Genomic DNA, 24,229 nt, shown 5'->3' with positions numbered 1-24,229 from the left:
TCTGGTTCTTTCAGCTAGAAGCTAAAATGCTGCAACTTACCTGGTTCTGAGCTGGCTGCTGTGAGAAAGCAGAGGCCAGGTGAAGTCTTTCTGGATTTCCCCCAAGTTGTACTGGATCTAGCTGCGTCAAGTGTGGGGAAGGGGTGGTCTGACCACAGGAGGTCTCCTCTGCTGAGCTAGAGCATAGGCAAGCTCAGTGGTTGATGATCCCATCTGTGCCAGTGTCTTCCCAATTCCCCTGGGGTGCTGAGGCACACCTGCAGTCCTGGTGTTGGCAGTTGCAGGCCTCCAACCCCCTGGGGCTCAGGATCTACTCCTGGTTTGCTGAGGTGGAACTATATGGGACAGCTCTGGTCCTGCACTGGTCCCCTTCAGCCACAGCAAGTGGGACCCTCCTTAATGATCTTCCTAGCCTCATGGACTAAGAGACTGTTTACCCCTTCTGCTGCTCTCACTGTTTTTTAGGGGGGTTTTTCTGGGGAAATATTTTATGCATCTTTCAAGGTCAACAAGGGGAGGGGAAGAGTATTTACCAATCACTCCACCATCTTGACTCCTGGAAGTTCAAGTCAGTGACTTACAGACATTTAATCTGTGAGCTGATAGTCTGAGGAGCAGCTGCTGCAGATACCTGGGGCTCTGCAGCTCTCACTTGCTTGGTTCTGCTGGACTCCGGTCCTGGGTTGATATGCCTGAAATTCTGCAGTGAGATTTCGCAGTGAGGCTGCTGCCTCAGAACACCTGGGACTTCTTGCTCAGCCCTGCTACAGTGGAGACGTGCTGGTACCATCTGTGAGCTATGTGCTCCTCCAGTCCCTTGGAACAGATCCTTCCTGTCGACCTTCCAGTTGATCCTGGGCTGTGAATCTGCCATAGTCTGTCTCCTATTGGATTCTGCCACTCCAAAATCCAGTCAGATTCTCTTTTTAGAGGTATCTGAAGGTGTTTGTCTAACAGCTTAGGTGAGTAGTTGCTCTCACTCTGCCATCTTGGTTCTGCTCCAATTACTCTTTTTCTTTATCTCATATATCATGATAGTTGAATTATGGGCCAGATCTTGTGAAGCACTCTCTCCCTCTGTCTCTGTCCCCCTTTCTCTGTCTCTCTCATTACATTTTCTGGGTGAAATCCTGGAGTCCACTAATCCCAGGGCTGCAAAAAGTTGGAAAAATTCTTTCCCAGTTTTCTGCTTCCCTCCTAATCTTGTTTGCACTGAGTTTGTTTGTGCAAAAACTTTTCAATTTAATGCAATCAAAGTTATCCCTTTTGAACTTCATAATGTTCTATATCTTTTATTTGTTCAAAAATTTCTCCATTCTCCATAAATCTGAAAAATACACTTTTCCTTGCTCCCCCAATTTGTTTATAGTATCAGTGTTTATACCTAGATCACCCAGCTTTCATTATAACACCCCATCTCAGTTCTCTATCACCCTCTATTAGCATGTGATTTCCTAGAAAGTAGAAATTTTCATTCTTTATATTTCTGTCCCCATAGCCTACTGTAGTGCTTGGCATATAACACACGTACTCACTAAATGCTGATTAATTGATATGTGCAATATCCAGCACAGTAGCTTCCCCCAGGTGTGAGTATTAATAATAGCATACACTATGGACACTCTACTTCCTTTCAAAGCATTTTCTAGTACAAGTATATTTGTCCTCAGACCATTTATTCAAGTGGAGAGAGAAAGCAGGGGCTACCATCCTCAAAGTACTAGTGATGAATCACAGAGAGGCTGGTAAAGTCCCCAGAACCACACAGTCACTGCAAGATCCCCAGCTGGAGACTACTTCTCCCATCCTCCACATCAGAGATCTTCCTTCTAAGGTATGGTTATCACTTTTCTCTTTACAATGCTATTGAGAGGTATTCAGGGATGGCAAGTAAGCCCGATAGTGCATTGCTTCTTATAATTATATCTACTTTTTTCTCATTGCATGCCTGAGTGGATCATGATTTAAACTAAGAGTGGTGACTTGTCTAGGATTGCATAACAAGTCAACAGTATAACTGGTGTTAGACCCTAGAGATCTGGTACTGTAACTTTAGATGGTTGCCTCATCCACTGAGCCAAGTTGTCTCCCTTAAGTCTTTTAGTTCTCCTTTGCTTTCCATTCTTAGCACCTTTTCTGCATTAAGATAAAAGACTGCTTAGATATATGAGGTTCTGTGTGATGCTTCTAAGCCCTGTTATAAAAAGGACCTGGTCACCAGGCAGCATTATAGAAGCGCTTCTTTGATGATTCAGTATAAGAACTTGCTGAATAGCCTATAATTAGACTTCACTGGTTAGCCTCCTGAGAATGCCTGAAAGTTATTAGAATTCTTGAGATGAACTGATTGCACCATTATTTCCTTGCTTTATTTTTTTTTAGGAAAAGGCTATTAAAATTATATTTTAATGGGCATTAATAATGCATCTATTTAGTAGGATCCCATTATAACATGGGTTTATTTATTGCATAGATTCATTCAGATGTATCTCCATGTGTCAAATTGTAACCTCCAAAGACTTGAAACTTTTCTTTCTCTGGTGTGAATGCTCACATCAATATAGCCAACCACACCATTTCTACAACTTCTGGCTTTTGTCCCTGGCTTTTCACAAATTATCTGCAGAGAGGATCTACCCAAAGACTTTTTCTCAGATTCTTTTAAAACCTTAGAGGTCTATTAATGATCTATTTGGTGCCTCTCATTCTCTCTAGATGGCAGACACACCTCCTTTTTGAGTCACAGAAATGAGATTTTTTTCATACTAAATTGTCTTCATTAATTTCACTAAATTGTCTTCATTAATAAAATGCCATTGCCTGCTTCTGCCTACTGTGTGCCTTTTCATTGCCCCATGGGTATTTTTGCATTTTGATTGCTATTGGTTTTAAAGAGATGTTATTTAGTGGGAATGAGCAGTTTTGAATCACTGAAACCATTATACAGTCTTCCAAATGCAGCCCAGCCCATTGTCTTCCTCCTATTCAATTCTGGGCCTCGCTTATGCATCTGCACTCTATGTCCAAGGGTGATAAATAGATGAATCCATATATATGTGTATATATTACATGTATGTTTATACTATTACACATATAATATTATATCAATATATACAATAACTTGATGGGTTGCCTATGCAACTACATGTCTGAGCAATATGAATTTTTCATCTGCTTTTTTCCCCAGAATCAATAGTTAGACCAATGTCTTTCAAATTTCTGTGGCTATCACTGGGAAGAATTTTCAGTGTTTCAGGGCCTAACTAAATCTGTATGATGTTATCTGTAAATAAATGTATTTGGGAAACATGACCAATTGAGAATTTTTTTTGTATTCCACAAAACGTCTTTCATCAAACTGGTGAGTCTCTCTGTTTGTGATTGTGTGTCTCTCTGTTTTGGATCTCTCTCAATATCAATACTCATGATATAATACATGCAAAGTCTTTTGCAAACTTCAAATTATTATATAAGTGTTAAGTGTTATTATCATTATTATTCATTGAGGACCTAAATAATATCATCTCCCTTAGTACATCTGCTGAGGAGTTGTATAATTTTAACACTCTGTGTAAGGTTTCTTTAAGACTGTACTTTTTTTTTCTTCTGAGTGAAATACCTTTTAAAAATCAATAAACAATAGATATAGTAAAATCTTTTACTGTCTACACTTCTCCCCAGAGTCAATATAAAATAAAAATTCTTATAGAATACCCTTAAGATGTAATGTTAGTCATGTGCCTCCGATAGAAGTATTGTAAAGTAATTGAATTATGCCATTGTTTAGACCCCAGTCTAGATTAGAATACTTTTCTACATAATATACTTTAAAATTTTTATTGTTTGTATTTCTATCCCCATTGCCTAGTATGATACCTGATATATAGCAGGTACTTGATAAGTGCTGATTGATTGATTTGTGTAGCATCCACACAGTTGTGTGTAGGTATTTTATTAATGCTCCTTAAGCTATGAAATATTAATAATCATCTACAGAATAGATACTCTAGCTACACTCTTCAAAGTATTTTCTAGTACAACTCATTTGTTCTTAGACCATTTCTTTGAGCAGGGAGTGAAAGCAGGGGCTCCCATCCCCAAAGCACCTGGGATGGATCAGGCCCAGAGAGGTCACTGATATGCCTGCAACTACACAGTCATTACAAGATTCCTCAGCATTTATCAATAAAGGGATGTGGTGGAGTGAAAATAGCATTGGTTTTGAAGTCAAAAGACATAGGCTTCAATCTTACCTTTGTGCCATTCCCTGTCTAACTGGCCATCTCTGGTTCTCCATTTCCATGTTATTAAATGAGGAAGTTGGACTAAATTATCTCTATAGTCCAGATCTAAGAAACTTTTATTATGAAATTCTTCACTGGCACTTATGTTTTCCCTGGTTAAAGACATTCTACTCAGTACACTCAGGACAACCAGAGAAAGCTTGGAAACCCAGCTGTATGGATCCATGTGTCTTCCTGCAGTTGAACATGAGGTAGCTTAAATATCTAGAAAGTAAAACCAGACAAGCTAGAAAGTAGATGCAAATAATGGACTCCAGGTTCATAATCTCTATGAGGAATCTCATGTGCTCTATAATCACTGTGAGAACTAATTTGGCTGATGACAAGTAGGCTACTTCTGAGAAGAGAAGTTTAATTTTCTTTTCCTTTTCACATTACTCAATGTCAACTCCACTTTATGAGGGTGAATCCCAGAGTAGAGTGAAGGACTTGGTAAAAGAGTGGAAAAAAAAAGAGTGGAGTCTGACCTATGGTTACTCCATCCTCAAAGCATGTACAGCAAGCTGGACCTGCTTCCAGTCCATGTGAAAGAGGCTTGGGAGCCCGCTTCTGGAAAAGCATGATGATATTAGTGTATATAAGGAGGATTTTGTTATCCTTTTTAGTTGAGTTTCTCAGGATCCATGGCCATGAAATATCTAGTTTCCAGGTGTTAGAGAATAACTCTCAGAATAGTTCCAAGGATTCTAGATAGTAATTTCCAGAATCATAGTGATAGGCAGTCCTACTGAGACTGCTCAGTGAGATCGATATCTCACTGATAGTGACATAATTGATATTTACTACACTTGCACAGAATGACAATATTGGTAAAGTTAACCTGTGAGCTTAACATTGGCAAGATGATGCCCTATAAAGCAAGTGAGCACTGGTCAGTGAGGAGGGAAACCATGGGTAATGCATAGAGGAATGCATGTACCTGCCTCAGTCAGCCCTCATTGAGGCTTGAGGGGATTTAGGGGATGCACAAGCTGTGCCTCTCTTGATTGACCCCATTGAGATATAGGGGTAGTTATTACCAACCCCTGTGAGAAGGGTGATTAGAGAGTGCTGTAGGAGTTAGTGCTTCCATTATCAGCAACCCTTCTGAGAATAAAGCTGATCATTTACCCCTCTGAAGATATCTGCCTGTCTGACCACATCAAGAGTGAACCTGTTAGAGGCTGGAGACCAAAAACTCCAGTGACTCCTGTGTGTTAGCTGTGAAACAATTAGTCAGTCAAAAAACACTGATTAAGGACCCATTGTGTACCAGTGCTGAAGGTGCAAAAAAAGGTAAAAGACAGTCTCTGTTCTCAAGGAATTTACAGTCTGATGGGGAAGATAACATGCAAGCAGCTATGTACAAATATACTATATGGAAGATAAATAAGAAATAATCAACAGAAGGAAGATATTAAAATTAAAGGGAATCAGAAAAGACATGTAGATGTGTAAAGGAAAGGTATTGCTCCCTTATTTGGAGCATAAGCAGATATACTATAACTGGTTCTGATCGGCTAACCATGTAGTAAAAATGCAGATTGTTGGTAGCCTGTTGAGGTGAAACTGGGGTGTCAAAAGGCACTGCTGTGTTCAAGTGAAGAGGCAAGGATTGTCTTAAATCCTCAGTGACCCCAGTAGCCACCATGTAGCCTATGGGTACATGGCCCAGCTGTTGCTTCTCTCTCTGTTCTATCTATCCTTTCTTGCTTTTAAGTGAAGGAGTACTGGGTGCTTCAAAAGGTAGCTAGGAATCCAGGATCTGAAGTTCATGCCAGGAATTACAGGAAGCAGACTGGCAAAACTGAATGACTGGCAGCTAAAGCCATGAAGATCAAGCTATTTGACCCAGGACAGTGGTAGCATGATAGCAAAGATGTAGGTCTATCTATCTATCTATCTATCTATCTATCTATCTATCTATCTATCTATCTATCTATCTATCTATCTATCTATCTCTCTATCTATTTATCCATTCATCCAATGGTTATGCTCCATTTGGAAGTGACTTTAATGGACTGAATTCTGTGAGGAAACTGCTTTAAGTTTTGGTTCACTCTCCATGAAACCAAGGTATAGTACAGAGAAATAAAGAGAAGAATGTTCCCCTAGGTATTTGGGGAGAATATTTACATATTTATTCTTGCTATATATTCTCAGTAAACATTTCTTTGTAAAAGCTAATTGATTAAATGAAACTGGGGACTCTAGTCACTAACAGTTAATATTAGGGAGATTACATCAGAATTACATCAAGCTAATAACATTAGATACTATACTCCAAAATCCTCAAGTATGCTCAAATTTGAGTGAGGCAAGTTTATAGTCTAATTATGGAGAATTGCTAAAGGGAGCCTTACTATAATTTGACTCATAAATATCTGAGAAAGTTGCTAAAGAAGTAAGAAGAAAAGCAGAAATCTTAAAAAGATTTTTTAATTTACTCTTTCTGTAGTCTTTTAGCACCAAAGTTCGATTCCCTTCATTCCTTATTAGAGTTGGGGCCATTTATTCATTCAATTCTTTCAACAAATATTTATGTTAAATTGAAATATGTTTGAGTCTCAGGAAAGCTTGAATCAAATGTACTCTCGCTCTCCCTCCCTCTCCCTCCCTCTCCCTCTCTCTCTCTCTCTCTCTCTCTCTCTCTCTCTCTCTCTCTCTCTCTCTCTCTCTCTCTCTCCTCTCTCTTTCTCTCTCTTAAACATCCAATCTTATAAACTAAAATCTAGTAGTCATCAGCAGGTACAGTAAATGATCTGAAATTAGCAAATGCTCCAAATCTACACATACTTCAGGATTTTCCAAGAATTAAACTAGTGAGAAAGATAAGAAACTATTGAATATGAATAGCTATGATTGAAAGACAGGAAGATCCAAAGATAGTTGCAGCAGATAGTCATAAGGAAAAGAAATGTGGAAAAAGCAGAATGAAAATTAGCCATTCTGACCACAAAGTCTAAAATTTGCACACTGTTGGGCCCCTAAAAGTTTGAATTATGGTGCTATGTGTTCTGCATATGAATTGGTGGTAGGGGCAGGAATTGAATTCTGGTGGTTGGGAGAGTGAAGGGGAAAGTAGAAGAGAACTCATATGTATGGGAGAAGATAAATCTAGATGAATCTTTTGGGCTAGAGAGAATAACTGCTGAGAACTTGTTGAACTTAAGTACTACTCCAAAAAGTGTTCATTAAATAGGTTGATTTTAATTTAATCAGAGGCTTCTAGGCTTGTGCTATAGAACTTTGTCCTCAACACTTTTTGTTTCAAAATTTTTATCTATGACTTAAATGGAAAAATTGATTACATGATTATCAGATTTGAAAATGAGGGAAATTAGTTAAGCAGGATCACAAATACTGGGGTGAATGAATTGGAATACAAAAAGAGCTTGGACCAAAAAAAATAGAGCAAATCTATCCATTTAAATTCAATAGGAATAAATGTAAAGTCCTAAAATTAATTGATTCAGAAAATCGACTGTAAAAATATTGGGGAAGACTAACTTAAGAGAAGTTCCTATGGAAAAGGTGGAGGATTTTATTTACTCATTTGCTTATTTTATTGACATCTTTTTTGCCACCACATTTATTTCCTAATGTACCCATCTCTCTGTAAGCTTTCTTATGTAAAATAATAATGTTTAGATAAAATAACTAACACCAGCTTTGTCTAACAGTGCATACAACATTCTATATCCATAGTCCCCCACTTCACAATGAAAGTAATAAATGGTACTTTTATATTCAGTCCTCCAGGATAAGTTTAGTTATTATAATTGCATATATTTAGTTTCATTTTATTTCTTTCTATTTATGTTGTTATAATCATTGTATATGTTATTTTCTTGGTTCTGTTTACTTCACTCTGCATTAGTTCATATTCATATTTCTATGATTTCTTCATTTCTTACATCTCAGGAATACTCTGCTATATTAATATGCCATAATTTGCCTAGTCATTAACTAAATGACAGATACCTACTTTGTTTCCGATTCTTTATTGTCACAAAAAGTGCTGCATTGAATATTTTGCTGTCTATGAAACCTTTCTACCTTTCTTGTCTTTGGCTTTCTGGGAGTATATGTTAAGTCGTTATGTTTTTGAGTTAAAGAATACAAACTTTTTTCACATAATTTCAAATTGTTTTTTGGAATACTTTTACAGATTCACCTGTGGTTTATTGGTGTGACTAAAATAGGGGATTTTAGTTGACTTTAAAGTCAATATAAGTAATGTTTAGGATACATGAATATCAGCACAGAACCCAGAATAATACAGATAAAATTCCTCTGTACTCAGTTCTTGGTAGACCTCTTGTGGGTATCACATTTTAAGAGGAGCTTTGACAATCCAAAATATCATCAAACAAAGCTGATCAATATGATGATAGAACTCAAAACTTTCTCTTATGAGGAACTTTGTGTCAGGATTGGGGATGCTTATTTGAGACAAGAGAAACCTTCCGGAAAACATGATTGCTATCTTAAATATGTGAAGGACTTCAAATGTTTAAAGGGAGGTTTTACTTCCTTTGTTTGACTCCAGAGGAAAGGAAAGAAATCAAGCAAAAACCACTTATTAAGCTCCTACTTTATGTCAAGCATTTTCCAAATGCTTTACAGATATCTCATATGAACCTTCACAATAATCCTGGGAGATAGGTGCTACTATGATCTTCATTTTACTATTGAGGAAACAGTGGCAGACAGAAGTTAAGTGACTTGGTCAAGGTTACACAGCTAGTAAGTGTGTAAGGCTAAATTTGAACTCAGGTCTTCCTGACTTCAGGTCCAGCTCTCCATCACCTAAATGTGCTAGAGGGTAGAACTAAGACCAATGGGAAAGAGTTATAATAAGGAGATAGATTTTTATACCCAGTATAAATAAGAATTCTCTAACCATTAAAACTTTCCAAAAATAAATTGGGCTACTGTGGAAGGTAGTGAGTTCCTTGTAATTAGAGGCATTCAGGCAAAAAGGCTAGACTGTCACTGGACATATGTTAGAAGAGAATCATGCTTCAGATAAGGTTTGACTTAGATGACCTTTCAGGGGTACTTTCCAGTTCTTGGACTCCATGAAAATAGGGATATTTTGTCTACATGAAGATGAAACCAAGAAAAAATAATTTTTCCCTCATTTTATCCACCTGTAAAATGAAGATAATCACACTACCTATTTCACAGGTTGTTGTGAATACATTAAGCATTAATACAAAATTTAAAGCATAATATAAATGTGACCTAAAATTATTATAATATCTCACAAATAATCATATCTCATGTCATCCTGAATGTGACCCATTAAAGGAAATACAGAATGCTTTTCAGATTATGGGCAGTTTCTATTTCTAAATATACATGTCTTTAATTAACTGGCATAAGTATTTAATTTAAAATAGACATAGTCCAAACCAGTTGTCTGTAGTTCTGTTTCCCTGCTGCTATTGTTTCTTTGCCTAGTTTAACAGCCTGTAAATAATAATAATATGCTTGTTAACTATTAATAATGACAGCGCTAGTCTACTTAGTGTAGAAGGCAGATGATTCTGTTTGTGCAGAACGGCACGTGCCTTGGCTGCCTGCAAAGATGCTGTCATCACAGCACCAATGGGAATCAGTTAGCCATCAGATCCTCTGTCTTCCAAAATGCTGATAGGGGGTAGAGAACCCATTGATACAAAGAGTAGAAGGGGAGTTAGATAATAATTAAAAATCACAGAAATTCCCAATCCTTATCAGCCTTCATCTTTCTCTTGAAATCTGGTCCCATGTCCCATGATCAAAACAGAATTCATTATCTATCCACCTAAACCAAACCATCTTTCTGAACTTCCTTATTTCTTCCCCCCCCCACCTTAATCAGCAAGCATTTTTAAAATTTATTTTTAGTTTTCAGCATTCACTTCTATAAGATTGTGAGTTTCAAATTTTCTCCCCCTTCTCCCCCTCCCCCCACCTAAAGAGAGCATGCCATCTGATATAGGTGCTACATATACATTCACATTAAATGTATTTTCACATTAGTCAGGGTGCAAAGAAGAATTAGAACCCATGGGAGGAACCATAAGAAAGAAGAAACTACAAAAAAGAAAGAAAGCCAATAGTATGCTTCACTCTGCATTCAGACTCCATAGTTCTTTTTCTGGATGTAGATAGCATTTCCCATTATCAGTCTTTTAGAATTGTCTTGAATCATTGCATTGCTGAGAAGAGGTAAGTCAGTCATAGTTGATCATCGCACAATATTGTTGCTACTGTGTACAATGTTCTCCTGGTTCTGCTCACTTCACTCAGCATCAGTTCATGCAAGTCTAGGTTTTTCTGAAGTCTGCCTGCTCATCATTTCTCATTTCTAATGAAACAATAGTATTTCATTATATTCATGTACCACAACTTATTCGGCCATTTCCCAATGGATGGGCATTCCCTCAATTTCCAATTCTTTGCCACTGCAAAGAGAGCTGCTTATAGCATTTTTTCTACATGTGGGCCCTTCTCCCATTTTTATGATTTCTTTGGGATACAGATCTATAAGTGGTACTGCTGGGTCAAAGGGTCACAGTTTTATAGTCTTTAGGCCTATTAACTTCCTTTTTTCTATGGAGAACATTATCATTCTTCCAGGTACCTAGGTTTCTAATCCAGGTAGGAGTCATCCTTGTCTTCTCCTAGTACTGCTTCCACATATGTAATTAGTTGACTCATCCTTTCTCAAAGCCATATCCTTATCTTCCCTCCTACCCTAACTACCCTATTTTAGGTATCCTCTCTACTGAATTGCTGCAATAGACTTCTCAATTTCTCTTCTTGCGTTGCTTCTCCAATCCCCACCCAGCTCCCAAATTGATATTCTAAAACACAGAGCTAATTCTGTTTACTCCCTTGTTCAAGAAGGCTTTGTGACTCTTTATTGCCTCTAGGACAAAATACAAACTCCTCTAGCAATTAAAGACTTTAAAAAAATTTTTAGTTTTCTACATTCATTTCCACAAGATTTTGAGTTCCAAATTTTCTCCCCATCTCTCCCCTCACTCCACCCCAAAATGCCGAACATTCTAATTACCTCTACCACCAATCTGCCCTCCCTTCTAACATCCTTCCCTTCTCTTATCCCTGTCTTCTCTTTTGTCCTGTAGGGCAAGATAAATTTCTATACCCCATTACCTGAATTTCTTATTTCCCAGTTAGTATGCAAGAACAATCTCAACAGTTGTTCCTAAAGCTTTGAGTTCCAACTTCTCTTCCTTCCTCTTTCCCCACCCATCTCCACTGAGAAAGCAAGCAATTCAATATAGGCTATATAGATGTAGTTTTCCAAATGACTTCCATAACAGTCATGTTTTGTAAGACTGACTATATTTCCCTCTATCCTATCCTGCCCACTATTTCTTCTGTTCTCTCTTTTCACCTTGTCCCTCCCCAAGAGTGTTGACTTCTAATTGCTCCCTCCTCCCATTACCCTCCCTTCCATCATCCCTCCTACCCTGCTTATCCTCTTCTCCCCCACTTTCCTATATTGTGAGATAGGTTTTCATACTAAAATGAGTGTGCATTTTATTCCTTCCTTGAGTCAAATGTGATGAGAGTAACTTCAAGTTTTCCCTCTTACCTCCCCTCTTTTTCCCTCCATTGAAAAGTCTTTCTCTTGCCTCTTTTAGGAGAGATAATTTGCCCCATTCCATCTCTCCCTTTCTCCTCCCAATATATTCCTCTCTCACCTCTTAATTTTATTTTTTTAGATATGATCCCTTCCTATCCAACTCACCCTGTGCTCTCTGTCTCTCTGTGTGTTTGTGTGTGTATAATCCCAACAACTAGCCAAAAGTTTCAAGAGTTACACATATTGTCTTTCCATGTAGGAATGTAAACAGTTCAATTTTAATAAGTCCTTTATGATTTCTCTTTCCTGTTTACCTTTTCATGCTTCTCTTGATTCTTGTGTTTGAACGTCAAATTTTCTTTTCAGCTCTGGTCTTTTCATCAAGAATGCTTGAAAGTCCTCTATTTCATTGAAAGACCATTTCCCCCCTGAAGTATTATACTCAGTTTTGCTGGATAGGCGATTCTTGGTTTTAATCCTAGTTCCTTTGACCTCTGGCATATCATATTCTATACCCTTAGATCCCTTAATGCAGAAGCTGCTAGATATGTTGTTATTCTTATTGTATTTTCATAATACTCAAATTGTTTCTTTCTAGCTGCTTGCAATATTTCCTCCTTGACCAAGTAACTCTGGAATGTGGCTACAATGTTCCTAGGAGTTTCTCTTTTTGGATCTCTTTCAGGACATGATTGGTGGATTCTTTCAATATTTATTTTGCCCTCTGGTTCTAGAATATCAGGGCGGTTTTCCTTGATAATTTCATGAAAGATAATGTCTAAGTTCTTTTTGGTCACGGCTTTCATGTAGTTCCATAATTTTTAAATTGTCTTGCCTGGATCTGTTTTCCAGGTCAGTTGTTTTTCCAATGAGATATTTCACATTATCTTCTATTTTTTCATTCTTTTGGTTTTGTTTTTTGATTTCTTGGTTTCTCATAAAGTCATTAGCCTCCATCTGTTCCATTCTAATTTTGAAAGAGCTATTTTCTTCAGTGAGCTTCTGAACCTCCTTTGCCATTTGACTAATTCTGCTTTTTAAAGCATTCTTCTCCTCATTGGCTTTTTGAACCTCTTTTGTCAATTGAGTTAACCTATTTTTAAAGATGTCATTTTCTTCAGCATTTTTTTGAGTCTCCTTTAGCAAATTGTTGACTTGCTTTTCATGATTTTTTTGCATCTCTCTCATTTCTCTTCCCAATTTTTCCTCCACCTCTCTTACTTGATTTTCGAAATCCTTTTTGAGTTCTTCCAAGGCCTGAGACCATTGGATATTTATTTTGGATATTTGGGATATAGAAGCCTTGACTTTTATGTATTTCCCTGAGGGTAAGCATTGTTCTTCCTCATCCAAAAGGATGGGAGAAGATATCTGTTCTCCAAGAAAGTAACCTATACTCTTATTTCTTTTCCCTTTATCGGGCATTTTCTCAACCAGTTACTTGACTTTTGGGACTTTTGTCAAGAGTAGGGTATACTGTGGGGATCTGTAAATCTCACTTCCTCCAAGGTGGTACAATCAAGTGTGTACACTGATCTGGGAGCAACCAGAAACTTTTGTGCCCAGAATCTGGAATTAGTAGAGTTTCCTCTCCACAACCACCTGGCCTCCAGTTCCTCCAAGGCAGCACTGGAGGCTGAGATTCAGATGAGCTGCTCAATCCCCCCAGGGGCTTTAAGTGGGGGCAGGGCTGCCATTCAGTGTGAGATTAAGATCAGCTAATCAGTTCCCCCAGGAGCTTTAGGTGGAGGCAGAGCCATCAGACAGGGTTAAATTCTCCCAGGGGCTTTATGATGAGGCCTTCAACAATGCATGTGATCTGCTGCCTGCCTTGGGAGCTCCTGCCTGCTGCTGCCTCTGCTACTGCCTGAGGTTGGAGCTATGGGGATACCCTACTCCCTTCTTGGCCAGTTGAAAAAACCCTCTCACTGACCTTTGGAGCCTGTAGGTTGAGGGATCTGTGCTGCAGCTGGAGATTCTGTCCCTGAAGCCTGCTTGGTCCTGTTCCTCCCCATGCTGTGCAGCTGGGCTCTAGACCTTTCCTATTGGCCTTTCAAGTCACCCTGAGCTAGAAATCTCCTCTACTCCATTATTCTGTGGCTTCTGCTGCTCTAGAATTTGTTGAGAGTCTTTCTTTACAGGTATTTTATGGGCTGTGGGGGAAGAGCTAGTGTATGTGCATCTTGCTACTCCACCATCTTGGCTCCAGGAATTATTTTCTTCACTGAGCTTTTGGATCTCCTTTTCCATCTGCCCAGTTCTGCTTTTTAGGGCATTCTTCTTCTCATTGGCTTTTTGGACCTCTTTTGTCATTTGGGTTAGTCTATTTTTTAAGTGTTATTTTCTTCCACAATATTTTGGGTCCCCTTTAGCAAGCAGTTGACTCATTTTTCATAATTTCTTTTTTTTTTAATTTAACTTTTAACATTTATTTTCACAAAATTTTGGGTTACAAATTTTCTCCCCTTTTATCCCCTCCCCCCCCCCAAACACCAAGCATTCTAATTGCCCCTGTGACCAATCTGCTCTCTCTTCTATCCTCCCTCTCTGCCCTTGTCTCCGTCTTCTCTTTTGTCCTGTAGGGCCAGATAGCTTTCTTTACCCCTTAACCTGTATTTCTTATTTCCTAGTGGTAAGAACATTACAGTTGATCCTAACACTTTGAGTTCCAACTTCTTTAGCTCCCTCCCTCTCCACCCCTTCCCTTTGGAAGACAAGCAATTCAATATAGGCCAAATCTGTGTAGTTTTGCAAATGATTTCCATACTAGTTGTGTTGTATAGGACTGACTATATTTCCCTCCATCCTATCCTGTCCCCCATTACTTCTATTCTCTTATGATCCTTTCCCTCCCCATGAGTGTCGACCTCGGATTGCATTCTCCTCCCCATGCCCTCCCCTCTATCCTCCCCCCCACCCTGCTTGTGCCCTTGTCCCCCACTCTCCTGTATTGTGAGATAGGTTTTCCTATCAAAATGAGTGTGCATTTTATTCTTTCCTTTAGTGGAATGTGATGAGAGTAGACCTCATATTTTTCTCTTGCCTCCCCTCTTTATCCCTCCACTAATGAGTCTTTTGCTTGCCTCTTTTATGAGAGATAATTTACCCCATTCATTTTCTCCCTTTCTCCTCCCAATATATTTCTCTCTCACTGCTTGATTTCATTTTTTTTTTTTAAGATATGATCCCATCCTCTTCAATTCACTCTGTGCACTCTGTCTCTATGTATGTGTGCGTGTGTGCATGTGTGTGTGTGTACTCCCACCCAGTACCCAGATACTGAAATGTTTCAAGAGTTACAAATATTGTCTTTCCATGTAGGAATGTAAACAGTTCAACTTTAGTAAGTCCCTTGTGACTTCTCTTTGCTGTTCACCTTTTCATGGTTCTCTTCATTCTTGTGTTAGAAAGTCAAATTTTCTTTTCAGCTCTGGTCTTTTCATCAAGAAAATTTGAAAATCCTCTATTTCATTGAAAGACCATTTTTTTCTCCTGAAGTATTATACTCAGTTTTGCTGGGTGGGTGATTCTTGGTTTTAGTCCTAGTTCCTTTGACTTCTGGAATATCCTATTCCATGCCCTTCGATCTCTTAATGTAGAGGGTGCTAGATCTTGTGTTATCCTGATTGTATTTCCACAATACTTGAATTGTTTCTTTCTAGCTGCTTGCAATATTTTCTCTTTCACCTGGGAATTCTGGAATTTGGCCACAATGTTCCTAGGAGTTTCTCTTTTTGGATCTCTTTCATGCGGTGTTCTGTGGATTCCTTGAATATTTATTTTGCTCTCTGGTTCTAGAATCTCAGGGCAGTTTTCCTTGATAATTTCATGGAAGATGATGTCTAGGCTCTTCTTTTGATCATGGTTTTCAGGTAGTCCCAGAATTTTTACATTGTCTCTCCTGAATCCATTTTCCAGGTCAGTTGTTTTTCCAATAAGATATTTCACATTATCTTCCATTTTTCCAATCTTCTCGCTATGTTCTGTGATATCTGTCTTTCTCACAAAGTCCTTAGCGTCCATCTGTGCCATTCTAGTTTTGAAAGAACTATTTTCTTCAGTGAGCTTTTGAATCTCCTTTTCCATTTGGCTAATTCTGCTTTTGAAAGCATTCTTCTCCTCATTGGCTTTTTGAACCTCTTTTGCCAATTGAGTTAGGCTAGTTTTCAAGGTGTTAATTTCTTCAACATTTTTTTGGTTCTCCTTTAGCAGGGAGCTGATCTGCTTTTCATGCTTCTCTTTCATCCCTCTCATTTCTCTTCCCAGTTTTTCCTCCACCTCTCTAACTTGATTTTCAAAATTCTTTTTGAGCTCTTCCATGGCCTGAGCCCATTGGGTGGGCTGGGACACAGAAACCTTGATTTCTGTGTCTTTGCCTGATGGTAAGCATTGTTCTTCCTCATCAGAAAGGAAGGGAGGAAATGTCTGTTCTCCAAGAAAGTAGCCTTCAATAGTTTTATTTCTTTTCCCTTTTCTGGGCATTCTCCCCAGCCAGTGACTTGACCTCTGAATATTCTCCTCACACCCACCTTGCCTCCTGGTCCTCCCAGCCAGCGTTTGGGGACTGAGATTCAAATGCTGCTTCCCGCCTTAGGGCTTTTGGCGGGGGCAGGGCTGCTATTCAGTGTGAGATTAAGTTCAGGTGCTGAGGTCAGGGCAGTGCCGCCTCTCAGGCTCAGTTCCCTCAGGGGGTTTATGTACTGACCTTCCACAATGGATCCAGGCTCCCGCCCGCTTGGGGAGTCCCTGTCTGCAGCCGCCTCTCAGCTTCTATCTCCCGTGGGGGGGGCCCGAGCCATGGGGGCACCCCACTCCCCTCTCGACCCGCCAAAGAGACTCTCTCACCAACCCCCGTCACCTGTGGGTGGAGGGGCTTGTGCCGCCGCTGGAGATCCCATCCCTGAAGCCTGCTCGGATCTGTACCTCTCGGAGCCGTGGCCACCGCAGGTCTGGGCTGGGCTCCGCGTCTGCAGCGCAACGGACCTTTTGCGAGAGGTTTGCAGATCCCTCTGTGGGTGGAGGCACCCGCGTGGCCGCTGGAGATCCCGTCCCCGTAGCCCGCTCGGATCTTTTCCTCACGGTGTCGCGGCCGCTGCAGGGCTGCCCTCTGCTCCCAGTCCCGGCGCCGAGTCCGCAGCGCGAAGGACCCCCTGTGAGAGATTTGCAGGTCTCTCCGGAACAGAAATCTCCCTTGCTCCAATATTCCATGGCCTCTGGGTGCAGAATTCACCGTGAGTTGGTCCCCTCTAGCTGTTCTGTGGGTTGTGGGTTCGGAGCTATGTGTATGTGTGTCTTTCTACTCCGCCATCTTGGCTCCGCCCATTTTTCATAATATCTTGCACCACTTATTTCTCTTCCCAATTTTTGCTCTGCTTCTCTCACTTGATTTTAAAGATCCTTTTTGAGCTCTTCCATGGCCTGAGACCAATTCATATTTTTCTTGGAGGCTATCGATGCAGGAACTTTGACTTTATTGTCTTCTGTTTGCATGTTTTGATCTTCTTTGTCACCAAAATATGATTCTATCGTCTGATTCTTTTTCTGGTTTTTGCTCATTTCCCCAGTTATTTACTTGACTTTTGAGCTCTTTGTCAAGGTAATTCTCTGCTTCCAGTGATGGTAGGGGGTATTCGATTCCCCACAGTATGTGGGCCTAGAGCTCCAGAAACAATGGCTGCAGCTGCTGCTGCCCCTGCTGCTGCCCCTGATGCTGTTGTGGGTGCTGTGGCTTCCTCCACCCCTTCCCCACTCTGCCACCCTGGACCAGACCACTCTCTTCTTTCACATAGGTCGCACAGGATTTTTCCACTGACCTTCTAATTTGTCCTCAGTGTTTTAGGATCATGAAGTCTGGAAACTGCCACAGGTGAAAGAGATTTAGTCCCACCAAGGCCTGCTCAGGTCCTCTCTGTGCTTGTGTGACCCACACTGGACTGCGCTGTGCTCCCAGCATGGCATAGTACACTTCCTGACAACCTTCTAGGCTGTCTTGGGCTGGAAATTTGCTTCACTCAGTCATTCTGTGGATTCTGCAGCTCCAGAATATGTTTAGAGTCATTTTTTACAGATATTTGCCTGGGTTTGGCAGAAGAGCTATAGCAAGTCTATGCTTTTACTCTGCCATCTTGACTCTGCCTCAGTTAAAGTCTTTCATAATCTGACTCCAATTTATTTTCCCAGGATGATTACACATTATTCCTCTAACAATCTAAAGTTCTTGTCAAACTGGCTTACTTGTTCCCCATGTATACCACATTCCATCTTCATACCTTTGCATAGGATATCCCCCCAACAATGCTCTTCCTCCTCACCTATGTCTCTTGGGGCTATGTTTTTCAAGCTAAGTGGCATTTCTCAAATAAGGATTTCCTGATTCTTTCAGTTGTTAATGCTCCCCAACTTGCAAAACTTCACTTTGAATTTATATGTATTTTGGATTTATTTATCTGCATATCTGCTGTTTCTTCTAATAAGAGTAGGGACTCTGGTTTCTTGTCTGCAAATCTGAAAAACAAATGAGAGTGTATGACACATACTTGTTGTGGTTATTCATCATATACCCTTGAAGAAGACCAATGACATCCCAAGGGTTATGTACTGACTTGTGTGTAAATTGGATTTATGTGAGTCAGAGCTGTGCAAAGTCATCAGCCTCACTCTCTCCTCCAGAATCATTAAAGTCTAGTGGGAAAACAAAAAGGCAAGATGACTGGTGATGACCCAGGATGCAGAGGGTGGTCTTTCCCAGTTCTCAGTTTGCCCATTCAAAGACTAAGAATTGAAACAAAAGATGGCCCAATTTGCCATCACAGAACTATCGGTGTGGGAGGGGAAGACCCTTAGAGTTTTGGCCAGAATAGAAAACAATTTCTATTTACTCTTTCCAAGCCATCAAAACCTAAACAATGAGCCATGAAAGCTTGCACTGGGGGTTATTGTTGGCCAATCATTGAGAAACAGAGTGATTCAGGTTTAAAGGTGTAGTAACGCAGCTCCATGGGAAACACAATAGGCTTTTTTGAAGCCTGTTTTTCCAGTTATATTTCATAAGTGAAAACTGCAGGACAAAAAGTAAATTGTCCAAGTTTTTAAAAAAATAAATAATAATGTAAATAAATAAATAGAAAATTTGAAGAACAAGAAGAAGAACAAAAATTTGAAACAGCAGCATTTCTAGACTTTTACTCTGATTGGCAGGTTGGGTCCCCAGAGGGCAGGACCTGGTTCACTCCTTCCTGCTTTAAAACATAGATAGATACACACACACACACACACACACACACACACACACACACACACACACACACACAAAGTCTGAATTGTTCACTTTACAAAAGGATTCATCACTACTGAGTACAAAAAGGTGCAGAACTCCTTTAAATGATGAGCTGCTCTAGAACATTTCCTATATCTTTCTTTTTGCTAAAAGTAAACTTGCACACAACTTTTCAGGAAATTGGTTCAAATGGGATGTAACTGCACTATAATGCTAACTTGTCTGCAAATCTAATACCATCACATGGAATTTGTTACTTGTAGTAAAAAGGGAAGAAAATTATCTAAAATACCAACATGTATTGACTCACTTTTAAGAGATATCACTTTTAATTAAAGTGATAGTTGAGCCACATTTTCAAGCACACATTTTAAACACACTTTTAAATACCATTTACTAGAGAGCAAAGGTAATAAGTTCAGATCATCTACTTCAAGAGACCAATTTGATAAACAAAGAAATTGATATTAGGATAGGCTAGCACAAGGTATCTAAGTAGATATGTGACCTTGGTATGGCATTGAACCTCTCTAGACTTCAGTTTCCTCATCTAATAGATGAGGAGGCCAACTAGATGATCTCTAAATCTCTTTTGAGCTCTAGGACTTTATTACTGTATTTTGGCTTTGGCATTGCAGCCAGATCCCAATTTTTGTGAATAATGAATTCTATGAAGTGGTCACATTATTCAAATCTGCACTGTATATTTCCTTTGGGCTGTATCGAATGATCATATTTTATGTAATTATGACTCGGAATAGTAAGGATTCAAATAAGTGCAACCACTTCATGGGATTCATTATTCTCACTAATTAGAACCTAGCTTTATTCAGTAGATTTGTATATTAAAGTGTACCTTACTCTTATGGAATTCTTCATATTCATAATTGATGTTTAATTTCAAGACATGAAGTAAACTCCAGATAGCAATGTTTAAATTCTCTTGCTAAGAAATGCTTAATTTGTAATTTTTTTTCTGTGCAAATGACATAATCTTTGTTCATGTAGTTTCCAATGCATTTCTTCAATTACTTTTTAATCAGAACACATCCCTGATTCACAAATCAAAGTTTTGACTATAATGTTATTTGAAATAAACCAATTAATTGCTTTTTAAAACATTCAGTGCGTTGAATCTTTAATAATATGCAAATGAAATGGAATTCTCAGAGTATCCCAAAGTCACCTTTAAAAAGGAACCCTGTTTTAAGTAGTGAAAAAACACAGGTCTAGAGTTATGGAAAAATAGGGTACATGAATACACTGTTGGCAAAGCTGTGAATTGGTTTACCCATTCTGGAAAGCAATTTAGAACTATTCCCTAAAAGTCACTGAACTATGCATTCACTTAGATCCAGTAATACTACTAGACCTATACCTGAAAGAGATCAAAGAAAGAGGAAAACAAACAATATGTCAATATATTCATATTATATATATATAGTAAAATATATTTATATATGCATATAAGTATACAGAGCAAATATATTATACATAGATATATCAGCTCTTTTTAAATAAGCCAATAACTTTAGACAAAGGAAGGGGTTGTCCATTAAGGAATGGCTGAACAAATTATGGTTCTTGAATCTAATAGAATATTCTTGAGCTGTAATGATGAAAGGGGTGATATTGAAATAATTCTGGAAGACTTGTTTGAACTGATACAGACTAAAAGGAACAGAAACAGAGAATAATTTGTACAATGACAACATGGTCAAGACAAAACAACTGTAATCAATGCAATAGACAAGCAGGATTTCAGAGGACTGATGATGAAACATGCCACCCATCATGGGTGATTGACTCGATAAAAAATAGAACATATAAATTTGGACAGAGCCAAATCAGGAATTCGTTTTTCTACAACTACATGTATTGGTTGTAAGGTTTTTAGAAAATTTATTCTTTTGACAAATGAGTGGGAAAATAAAGGATTGCTAATTGAAAAAAAAAAGTTCCAGAAAAAGGAAAGAAAAGAAAAACTTGGTAGTCAGACCGAGAGTAGGCCTTCAAGATCACACAACCAGCTAGAACGGCTAGGCCTCGTCACAGCACAAATGGAAGTCATTTAGCCACTATGTACTAACAATGCATTCCAAAATAACAACATGGCATAGAGATTGTATTGGCATTCTTGAGCCAGTTCCCTGCTAAATTCCCCCCTCACAATTTAATAGATGGTGCTTTCAGTTCAAAATATTTGTAAGCCTGAAGGGAGATCATAACTAGTAACTGGTTAACCAAAATGTATTGAAGAAATCTAAACTTTTCTTTTTTTGTTGTTGTTATATTGATTTTTTACATTAAAAATATTTATAAATTACTTGCATTTAGTGAGAAGAATGTTATAAAAAAGTAAAATAGTTAAGTAAAGTTAGTAATCCAGGGACCTCATCTGAAAATACATATACCAAATCACATCTATAGTAACCCCCAACCACTCTATTAAAAAAAAATTAACAACTTTAGAAAGAATTAACTTCCTTTCCTTCCTATCTCAACTCCATTGGAAAAAAAAGAAAAGAAAAACAAATTTCTTGTAGCAAATAGACAATGTGAAGCAAAACAAGTTCCACCAGTGGCTGTATACAAAATGCACATATATCTATTTGTGTGTGATTCTAAATCCTAAATCCAACACTTCTCTATTTGGAAGAGTATGTTTCACCATTGGTCCTTTGCAATCATAAGTAGTCATTGTCTTAATCACAGTTCTTACAGCTTTCAAAGTAGTTACACTTTTGTTGTTATTTTATATTTTTTCTCCTTGTTCTGATCATTGCATCTTTCATTAGTTTATAAAAGTGTTTAAAAATTGTTCATTTTTATAATATTGATATTATAATATAAATTGTTCTTCCATCCCTGTTTGCTTCACTCTGTATCAATTTATATGTCTTTCCATGTCTTTTTGAAATGATTTATTTTTTCACTTCTTACAGCATAATAGTATTCCATTGGATTCATATACCACAACATACTCAGCCATTCTATTCCTCAAATGATAGGCATCCCCTTAGTTTGTAGGTATTTTTGCCACCATACACATACACATGCACACACACATACACAAAGATGCTATAAATACTTTTGTATCTGAAGGATCTTTTTCTGTTTTTAAAAAATCTTGTTGGGCATAGGTCTGTACTGGTATACCTTAGTCAATGGGCACATAATATTTAGAAATAGTTTTTGGATAATCCCAAATAGCTTTCCAGAATGGTTGTACCCATTCACAGGTCCACCAACAGTGTATTTACATCCCTGCTTTCCACAGTTACTGTATTATTTATAATTTTACTTTTTTGGTCAACTTTGCCACTTAGGTGAGTGTGAGGTAGGATTTCAGAATTTCTTTAACTTGCATTTCTCTAATTAATAGTGATTCATAGCATTTGTTTTTTTCCATATTGTTCTAGATAGATTGGGTTTCTAATCTTGAGAACTACCTGTTAATAAGCTTAGACCATTGATCAATTGGTGAATGATTCTTTTTCTGATAACTTTGAATGAGCTTCTTATGTATCTTGGAAATAAGACCTTTATTGCAGAAACTTGATGTAAAGATTTTTCCCCAGTTAATAGTTTCCTTTTTAATCTTAACTTTATTAGATTTGTTTGTGCAAAAGCTTTTAAACTTTAATCAAAATTATCCATTTTGTCTTCTGTGAACCTCTCTATTCCTTGTCAGGTTCTGAAATTTTCTCCTATCTAGAGATCTCATATATTTTTCCCATATTTATTTTATGATACGATTTGACTATGATTCTTAATTATGTGATATGATTTGTTTTATATTTATATCATGTACCCATTTGAAGTTTATAAGTTGTGAGGTGTCAATCTAAATCCAATTCATACTTTATTGCTAAAAAATGTTAACTATCATCTGAGCCTTCAGCAAGTAGTAATCTTTTTCCTGGTGGAGGGTCTTACCACAATTCTCATGGCTGCCAACCAATCAGGGTGATGGCTTCTGGAAGTTAGGGTGGCTATGGCAACTTCTTAAAATAAGACAACAATAAAATTTGCCACATAGATTGGTTTTTCTTTTCACTTGAATGCTTAGAGGCCATTGTAGGGTTATCAATTGGTCTAATATAATGATTGTTGTGTCTCAGAGAATATTGAGGACTGAGGAGAGGGAAAGAGATGGAGGAATAGCTGGTTGGTGCAGCAGTCAGAAAGCACACAACATTTATTAGTTAAGTTCACCTTCTTATATGGGTGCAGTTCATGGAGCCCCAAAACCATTATAATAGTGACATCAAAGATAATTGATCACAGATCACCATATAGTAATAATAATGAGAAAGTTTGAAATATTGCAAGAATTACCAAAATGTGACACAGAGACACAGTGTGAGTCATGCTGTTGGAAAAATGATGCCAGTAGACTTGCTCAATGCAGGGTCATCATACACCTTCAATTTGTATTTAAAAAAAAAAAAGACAGTATCTGCAAAGCACAATAAAGCAAAATGCAATAAAACAAGGTATGCCTGCACTAAACATTTTTGCTTCCATGTTCTTTAGGAACATTGATCTATAGGGCTTTTATCATGTTTTGATTTCAACTTATATATCAAAACCATATCTGTGTTAGAGACTGAATTTAGTAGTATCCCTTCTCTTGCTATTTTTGTAAGCAACTTATCTAATATTGAAATTGATTATTCTGTTAATGTTAGACTTTATTTGTGATCTGTCCTGTAATTTCTTCCCTCTGCCCCAGAAGTTCATTTGTGACTTTATCAATTTCTTCCTCTGAAGTTGGGCTATTTAATTTCTCATTTTCTTCTACTAATCTGAATATTTCATATTTTATACATATTCATTTATTACATGTAAGTTTATTTTTGGATATATAGTGAAGCAAAATATTTTTGGATTGTGTATTTTATTTCTTCTTCATTTATTGTGAATTCTCTTTTTTCATCCTTATTCTGGTAATTTGGTTTTCCTCTTTCATCTTTTTAAGGGTTTATCTATTTTTGGGGGTTGTTTTTTAGAAACTAGCTCCTAATTTTATTTGTTAATCCAATGTTTATTTTGCTT

This window comes from Notamacropus eugenii, chromosome 1 (genome assembly GCF_028372415.1).
Source record: "Notamacropus eugenii isolate mMacEug1 chromosome 1, mMacEug1.pri_v2, whole genome shotgun sequence".
In the NCBI taxonomy this organism is placed as follows: domain Eukaryota; kingdom Metazoa; phylum Chordata; class Mammalia; order Diprotodontia; family Macropodidae; genus Notamacropus; species Notamacropus eugenii.
Note: the sequence above shows the minus strand (reverse complement) of the source record.